Source organism: Papaver somniferum, chromosome 1 (genome assembly GCF_003573695.1).
Source record: "Papaver somniferum cultivar HN1 chromosome 1, ASM357369v1, whole genome shotgun sequence".
NCBI lineage: Eukaryota > Viridiplantae > Streptophyta > Magnoliopsida > Ranunculales > Papaveraceae > Papaver > Papaver somniferum.
The window spans coordinates 47,675,111-47,684,948 of record NC_039358.1 but is presented as its reverse complement, the minus strand read 5'-3'; the positions used below and the strand labels follow the sequence as shown (position 1 = coordinate 47,684,948).

The 9,838-nt window shown below is 36.2% G+C and overlaps 1 pseudogene; it reads left to right on the top strand.

The window, feature by feature from the left end:
- The first annotated feature begins 6,184 nt into the window (after positions 1-6,184).
- On the top strand, positions 6,185-9,604 carry LOC113285514 (annotated as a pseudogene).
- Positions 9,605-9,838: the final 234 nt, after the last annotated feature.

Sequence of the window (9,838 nt, the reverse complement as noted above, 5' to 3'; positions counted from 1 at the left end):
TTTCCCTACATACGAGGGATAGGGTAGGGAAAAGGGGCACATAAATTTGTTAATCATTGATTTGGTTGGTTGACCAAGAGTCTTACTCATCCAACCATTCACTTTATGTTCTATTTTTTTAATACTATCATTAAATATTTTTAATTTAGATTTATTTATGAAAATAAAAGGCCCTAAGTGAGTATCTTTAGGATTTTTTTTATTTAGACAATCTTATGAGTGTTTTTTTATGTTTAGGGCGTACTTTTTTATTGAAAAAATAGCACATATTTTTTGAAATTCATTAATTGACTTGAAGCTAAGCTAAATATCTAAATAATGGTTATCAAATGCTTATAATTAACCAAATCTTCCCTAATTAAACGGAGGTAGTTGTCTGCGAAGGATAGATGAGAAATAAAAGAAATATTGCTAAAAAGTTCAATCCTTGTATCTTCTTGTTTAGCTCGCAAGAACATGATAACCTAAAAACTACCTCCATACGAATCAAGAAAAGATAAGAACATAAAGGATTTCCTTGTCTTAAGCCATTTGAAGTTTGAAAGTTTCAACATCATGACCATTCCAAAGGACACAAATATATGTAGTTGCATTGATGCATCAGTCCACACCAACATCATAAAAATCAAAGGATTTTTAAGTCATGCATAAGAAATGACCAGTTGACCCTATCGAATGCCTTCGACATGTCAGTTTTGAGTCCAACGTTGCATGTTTTCTTCATACTTTTCTGCAATAGTTATGTTGTCTAAAATTTTTCTTGAAAATAAAAATGTAATCGCAAAGGTAAGATGAGTTTATCTGGTAAAGCTTTAGCCAATTGGTCAAGATCTCAGAGATTAATTTATATGGTATATTACACAAACCAATTAGTCTGAAGTCGATTGGTGTTATAGGCTATCTAGTTTTAAGAATCAAAAATAGAAATATTTTTTTTCAAATCTGAGTTTAATATTTTAGTTTCAAGAAAATCATGAATTACTAATACCACCTAAAACCTATCAATTCTCAATTGTGTTTGAATAAGCTAACTGGAAAACAATCAGAGCCCGGTGCTTTATTTGATTTCATGTTCTTAAGAGTTGAGAATATCTCATCATCCAACCAAAGGGATACGCATAATCATGGAGTTGTCCTCAGTAAAATTCGAATAATGTCGATAAAAGGAAATTTATTTACTTATTATAAAATCGCATACAATACATTTTAGCTGTAATATGGCATTTTCTTGGACGAATTTACTCTCAAGTCTCGAGTCTTTTAACCATGGGTAGCTTTGATTCAAGACACAAACTCAAATCATCTCGAGGTTAACTGGATTTGAGCCATACCAATAAGCAATGCACAAACACTTGGTCAGTGACCCTCCTTCACACCCTATCAAATTTATCAAATCAAACAAATTTTAGGACTCCTAGTAATATTGCATAACAACACCCTCAAGAAAAATAGTGCGGCTTGAGGTTTCTAAACTCAACTTACTTAGGATATGTCCTACTTTTCCCTGACATTTATTTCTTGATCTCACAAAGTGCTGATCCAAAGCAAGTTTCTCCAAACCTCGCAAGGTTGTACGAAATTCATTCCCTTAGTTGATGTCCTTTACATCCTAAGAGTTGCTACATCCAGAGTGAGGAGTTTTGATACCAAATACCAATCTTCCTCTAACAGATAAGCCTATTTTATTTTCGTTTAGATAAAAGATCAAGGGGAGAAAATTTGTTTACAATAGACAAAGCTAACAAACCTCACAATCCAGAACACTTGCACTCGCTTAGATGAGAAGACTGAATCTTTTACCACCTCTCAAGAAAAATATTCGAAAGATCAATTAAGACCAGTTTTCATATATCTATTTTAAGGAATCACAAAGTCTGAGATGACGAGAACTTTGCGGTTACTATCTATCCTGCCTGAAAGAGATTACGAAAACCTTGATAAAACAAAAACAAGATCTAGATACACGAACTATCAAGGTAAAATTAGTCAGGCATGGCTTCATGAATCCCCAAAGCGAATTCTTTCAGTCGTGGACCTAATTACGTTTCTCAGAAGAAACTTAGGTCAATAAAGGACGACTCTTTAATTAACTAGGAAACAAAGTTTCATAGATTGATTTTCTTAGTTGAAATAGCATCTTTATTTATAGCCTTCCAAGACTATTGGTTGAGAATCAAGAAAACTATTTTCTCGGAAAATACAAGAGAAGAATATATATTGTGGCTCGGTTAAGGAACCATGTATAATGACTTATTCGATTTGGCAAGTTAGCCAAAGAAATAAAAGAAATTTGATGTTCATTTAATCACCAGAACTTAATCATGACACACACACACACACACACACACATAAGTGTTTAAGTGATTAATGAAGTCTTAGAAACGTCTAACAGAGTTATAGTAATACTGAACATATTTAAGAAAATTAGTCTTTGAGCATTTGCTAAAAATATTATTGGACAGTTGGTAGAACAGTCCGTGAACCGTAAGGCTTGTTCACAAGTTAGGCTGCTATACGGTTCGTGAACCGGATTTTTTCAACCCTACTAGACCTCCGAACTAAGTTACTTGCAAACTGCTAGCCTATTATACAAACTTCAAATTCAATTCACAACGGTTCGTCTACTGTATCCAACAGAATTTACAGTTTGCGAACTGGTTCGCCAACCTACCCTGGGCAGAAATATTAGAAGTTCTAAATGTCTCTCTTATGATGTTTGAAACATTCCCAAGTGATTAAATCATTTGCATGGGAAATTTCTAATTGATCCACAACTTAATTCACAAACAACAAATTGCTTTGAACTAATATACTTAAGGACCGTTGGACATCTTTGCTAAAATCATATTTCGATATTTTTAACAAGACAATCTTGACTCGAAACTCTTCTATGTAAATCTACTAGAAGTCATATGACATAGTCTCAACAGATATAAGGGTAAGATAGTGATTACAGTAGAATGGTTCAGTTTTCACATACCTGATACAAAAATTATCAAAATATCTTCGTCGAATGTCAGTTTTCGAAGGTGATCTCTGGGACTCAACTACCAAATTCTAACCTAGTCCAAGACTTGACTTAGTAGACTAGAACTCAAGATATAGTTTTGATCATCTAATATTGATAACAAGCTTGAGATAGCAAAACTTGTGGGTTCAACCGAGCATTTCTCTAACATTTAAGCCCTGACTAATGCATTTCACAATCTAGGAAGATCCATCAGATTTTTTTGAAAGCGAAGCATGAGTTCTTTTAAGGTGTTTTCCTTTAAGAATTGATGCCCACATCGTGTTTGGCTCAGAAGCTAGTCTCCAAGCCACTCTAGAAATCATGGCTTAGGTTGCCTTATTGACATTTCTAAACCCCCAACCCCCTACTAATAGAGTTGTACAAAAAAATCTCAAGATTTTAAATAAACACCCGAAATTTTGTTGTTTATTGTTTTTGGTTGAATAAAACAACCCATTTGAAAAACAGGCGTTGAAGACAACATAAACTTGTTAATCACTGATTTGCTTGGTTGAGCAAGAGTCTTACTCATCCAACCACTCACTTTATGTTCCATTTTTTTTAATAATGCCATTAAAGATTTTCAATTTAGATTTATCTATAAAAATAAAAGCCCCTAAGTAGTATCTTTAGGATTTTATTTTTTTAATTTTTAATTTTTTCTTTTTTTGACAATCTTATGAAATTTTTTTTGATGTTTAGGGTGAACTTTGCTACTGAAAAATAGCCCAGATTTTTCGAAATTAATTAATTGACCTGAAGCTAAGCCAAAAGTCTAGATAATGGTTAACAACCAAATCTTCCCTAGTTAAAAGGAGGCAGTTGTCTGCGAAGAATAGATGAGAAATAAGAGTAGTATTGCTAGAAAGTTTAATTCCTTGTATCTTCTTGTTTAGCTCACAAGATCATGATAACCTAGAAAATACCTCCATACAAATCAAGAAAAAAATAAGGAAATAAAGGATTTCCTTGTCTTTAGCCACTTGAAGTTTGAAGGTTTCAACATTATGACCATTCAGAAGGACATAAATAGATGTAGTTGAAATGCATTGATGCATTAGGCCACACCACCATCATCGATACCAAAGGACTTTTAAGGCCTGCTTAGGAAATGACTAGTTGACCCTATCGAATGCCTTCAACATGTTGATTTTGATTCCAATGTTGTATAGTTTTCTTCCTATTTTTCTTCATAAAATGGACAATTTCCTGAGCAATAATTATGTTATCTGAAATGTGTCTTGAAAATAAGAATGCAGATTGCAAATGTGAGATGAGTTTATCTAGTAAAAATTTTAGCCAATTGGTCAAGATCTCAGTGATTAATTTATATGGTATATTACACAAACCAGTTGGTCTGAAATCGATTAGTGTTATACATTTTTAGGAATTAAAGATAGAAAGATTTTGTTCAAATCTGGGTTTGAGATTTTAGTTTTAAGAAAATCATGAATTACTAATACTACCTAAAACCTACCAATTCTCTGTTGTATTTGAATAAGCTATCTGGAAAACCATCAGAGCCTGGTGCTTTATTTGGTTTCATGTTCTTAAGAGTTGAGAATATCTCATCGGCCACCGAAGCAATACACATAAGGATGGAGTTATCCTCAGGAAAATTCGAATAATGCCAATAAAAGGAATTTATTTATAATTTTTATGAAACCGCACACAATACATTTTAGCTATATGTATTTTGTTGGACGAGTCTACTCTCGAGTCTTTTAACTATGGGTAGCTTTGATTCAAGACACAAACTCAAATCATCTCGAGGTTAACTGGATTTGAGCCATAACAGTAAGCAATGCACAAACACTTAGTCAGTGACCCTCCTTCACACCCTATCCATTTTATCAAATCAAACAAATTTTTGGACTCCTAGTAATACTGCATAACAACACCCCCAAGAAAAATAGTGCGGTTTGAGGTTTCTAAACTCAGCTTAATTAGGATCTGTCCTACTTTTCCCTGACATTTCTTTCTTGCTCTCACAAAGTGCTGATCCAAAGCAAGTTTTTCTAAACCTCTAAACATGTGTTTCTCGCAGTTATCGATCTCATTATTGTGTGTGTAAAAGTTTAAATCTAATGGTTAAGAGTATGAGATGCTGCTCTCTAATGATTCACATGCATGACAACAAAAGCGTTCATAAAGGAAGTGCTTGTCTGATTCACGAAGAACCCATTGAGATTTGAGTGAGTGGTTTGCTTAATTATGACTAATTTTATATGGAATTACTAAAGGGAAGTAGGTTTAACTAGGGGTGCACATACCCTACCCATATCCGCCAACCCTACCCTACCCGCCAGTTTTTTAACCGTATCCTACCCTATCCACTATTTGGCGGGTAGGATGGCGGGTAAAGATTTTCTTAACCGCCAGTAAACGGGTAGGGTGGCGGGTATAGGCCATATCCTACCCACCCTACCTAGGAGTGCACATACCCTACCTATACCCGCCAACCCTACCCTACCCGCCAGTTTTTTAATCGTATCCTACCATATCCATTATTTGGCGGGTAGGGTGGCGGGTAAAGATTTTCTTAACCGCCAGTAAACGGGTAGGGTGGCGGGTATAGGCCATATCCTACCCACCCTACCCGTTGTGCAGCCCTAGGTTTAACAGTATCTATGATGATAAGATATTATTAAGATGAGTTTAGTTGGCTTACTTTGAACTTCCAAAATTTGTGATAATTACTCATTTAACACTCTTGCATTAAGTCGGTTGAGGATCGGTCTGCATGATCCAAATCGGCTGGCATCAGATATGGTGTCACTCACCCTAGGAGCTAGGAATCTAGATATGGGAGGTAAAATTTTGGTTTAAAAGATGGTACAAACCGATCTTGGATCACATATTACCAATATGTGAGCCGAAGTTTAGCTCAGCCCCTCAATATATTAATAAAAAACTTGTGAATCCAATCAAATATGTGATTCAAGTATTTTTGAATCAGATGTATGAACTGGCTCAGACTTCGAGTCAACCATCATAAAAGAAAAAATGTATAAACCGTACAGTACATGTAGAGAGATTAACAAATTAAGAGAGAATTATACGTTTTGTTAAGATATATGCAAACATCTAATCTAATCTGAGAAAAGTCTATACCTATAAGTATAAAAAAAAACAATTGATGTTATTCCCCCTCCTTAAAGATAGTGGGTATAAACTAAAAGCTAGCATCTTTATGCAAAGATTATGTGAATATCATCCTCCTTTTCTATCTCTGTATCCTGATTATCTATCTCTTAAACACACATACTTCCTTTTCTATCTTTCATGCATCTCCTTCTCTTATCATCACTGTAGTGTACTACTGCAACAATTGATTCCTTCATCATGCCACTTATAAGCTTCATTCCTTCCTCACTTCCACTTCCATTTTTACAACCACCATAATCCCATAACACCACCGCCACCACCACCTCTATTTACACATACTCCTCCTCGAGTCATTTGCAATGGGTACCCAAACAATTTCATTCCTTCTCTTCTTATTTCTATCACTCTTCACCAACTTATCCTTTCAAGCAAACACTGACAACCAATCTCATTTCTTCACTCTCGTGAAACAATCTCTTAGAGGTATTCCTTTTCCTAGTTGGAACGTGACCGGAAATTCTTACTGCAATTACACCGGTATCGGTTGTGATAGTCGTGGGTACGTTGTAGACATGGATCTTTCTGGATGGTCTATGTCAGGAAACTTTCCCGGTGATGTATGCTCGTATCTACCTGAATTACGTAGTCTACGGATCGGTCATGCCACCAATATAAATGGTAATTTTCCAGCTGGTATCAACAACTGCACTCTACTAGAAGAGCTCAATATGACTTCATTGGGTCTAACTGGAACTCTGCCGGACTTTTCATCTATGAAGCTTCTACGGATACTTGACTTGTCGTATAATCTTTTCAGTGGTGTGTTCCCGGCGTCTATAACCAACTTAACTAATCTTGAAGTTTTGAATTTCAATGAAAATAGTAATTTCAATTACTGGCAACTCTCTGAGGAGATTTCTAGACTATCAAAGCTTCGGGTTATGGTTTTATCGACGTGTATGCTTCAAGGTCCGATCCCAAAATCAATTGGAAACATGCTTGAACTGGTGGATCTCGAGTTGTCTGGAAATTTGCTTTCCGGTCCGATTCCTGCAGAACTCGGGAAGCTGAAGAAACTACGACAACTGGAGCTGTACTACAACCAACATCTCAGCGGCGAAATACCTGAAGAGCTTGGAAATCTGACAGAGCTTATTGATTTGGATCTTTCAGTAAACCAATTGACTGGAAAGATTCCTGAATCGATATGCAAGCTTCCGAAACTTCAAGTAATGCAGCTGTATAACAACAGTTTAAGTGGAGGAATTCCGAGCGCAATCGGAGACTCAAAATCTTTAACTATGCTGTCACTCTATGACAACTTTCTGACAGGTGAAGTGCCGAAAAATCTTGGTGCATCATCAGAAATGCTTGTTTTGGACTTGTCGGAAAACCGTCTGACCGGGGAACTGCCACCAAATATTTGCAAGGGAGGTAAGCTCAAGTACTTGCTGGTATTACAAAATCTTTTCACTGGTGAATTGCCAGAGAGTTACACAAAATGCGAATCTCTTCTTCGATTTAGAGTTAGTTATAACCATTTACAAGGCTCAATCCCTCCAGGTTTACTTGCTCTTCCACATGCTTCTATCATTGATTTATCTTTCAATAACCTCGACGGTTCGATACCGAATTCCATTGCAAATGCTAAGAATCTATCAGAACTTTTCCTTCAGAAGAACAGGCTTTCGGGTAGTTTACCGCCAGAAATCTCGCAGGCTGGTAATTTAGTTAAGATTGATCTTAGTAGTAATCTCATTTCAGGTCCTATTCCAGTAGAAATAGGAAACTTAAGGAAACTGAATTTACTCATGTTGCAAGGAAACAAGCTGAATTCATCCATCCCAACAACTCTTTCATCCTTGAAATATCTTAACGTGCTCGATCTCTCGAGCAACCAGTTAACCGGAAACATCCCTGAAAGCATTTGTGAATTGCTTCCAAATTCTATAAATTTCTCAAACAACAATCTTTCAGGTCCTGTCCCTTTATCTTTGATTAGAGGTGGGTTAGCAGAAAGTCTAATAGGTAATCCAGGTTTATGTGTTTATGTCAACACATCAGTGTCAAATCTTTTCCCTGTCTGTCAACAACTTTCCAGCAGCACCAAAAGAAAAGCAAGCCACATCTGGGTGATTGCGACTTCTGTGGTAGTCGTGATCATTGGGCTCGCGCTGCTCATCCAACGCCGGTTCAGTAAAGACAGATCGACACTTGAACAGGATGAATTCATAACCACATCATCATTCTCATATGAAGTGCAAAGTTTCCATAAGATTACGTTCGATCAGCGCGAAATTGTTGAAGCTTTAGTTAACAAGAATATCGTGGGGCACGGAGGATCTGGAACAGTTTTCAAGATTGAGTTGAAGAGTGGACATACTGTTGCAGTTAAGAAACTTTGGACTCGAAAAACTAAAGACCCGTCTCTGGAGAATCAATTGTCTGTAGACAAAGAGCTCAAGACTGAAGTTCAGACTCTTGGTAGCATTAGACACAAGAACATAGTGAAACTTTACAGCTACTTTTCGAGTTCAGATTTGAATCTTTTAGTGTACGAGTACATGCCAAATGGAAATCTATGGGATTCCCTTCACAGAGGAAGGAACCTTTTGGATTGGCCAATTCGACACAAGATCGCTCTTGGAGTTGCGCAAGGTCTTGCTTATCTCCATCATGATCTGTTACCTCCGATTATTCACAGAGATATCAAGTCGACGAACATCTTGCTTAACGCGGATTATCAACCTAAAGTCGCAGATTTCGGTGTTGCAAAAGTGTTGCAAACTGAAGGAATGGATTCCTCAACTACGTCTATTGCAGGGACTTACGGATACATGGCTCCAGGTAATTCAGATTCTTTCATTTTTTAATCCAATTTAATTATTTTTTTTATTAATTACTGAGCGAGTATTTTTGTTACTGACAGAATACTCTACACATCGAGGGCGACAACAAAATGTGACGTGTACAGCTTCGGGGTGGTACTAATGGAGCTCATTACCGGAAAGAAACCGGTGGAGACAGAATTCGGCGAAAGCAAGAATATCATCTATTGGGTTTCTTGCAAAGTAGAAACTAAAGAAGGTGCAGTAGAGGTGTTAGACAAAAGATTGCAAGGCGTATTCAGAGACGAAATGATTAAAGTGTTGCGAATAGCAATCCGTTGCACTTGTAAAGCTCCCACTCATCGACCCACTATGAACGAAGTCGTCCAGTTGCTGATCGAAGCAGACCCATGTAAGTTCGACACGTGCAAATCGTTTAACAAGATTAAGGATCAATCACAAGTCATTAAAATTGATTTGTAATAGGTACGTAGGAAATTAGTTCAGCTGTGGTTTGGGAAGTGGTTGTAATAGAACTTACACATATTAGGCCTACTGAACAGTTAAGAAAGTGTATATCTATATATATTTAGAGTACTAATAACATTTAGTTATTACACAAAATTGGTTAGAAATACCAAAATCAACAATTTCTGGGTGAAATGGACAGTTAGATTTTGATACTGTTTAAATGGAAAAAAATATAAAAATAGGCAGGATGTAACCAGTTTTATCGTGCCCATTTTCAAATATTTTTTCTTATTTTTAATTTACACAGCATGTATCCAGTTTCATCTTGCTATTTTTTAAATTTAAGCTAAGATGAATCCAATTTCATCCTTGCTATTTTTTTTTGGCCATTTCACCCAAACTATTTTTTACTCGTCCATTT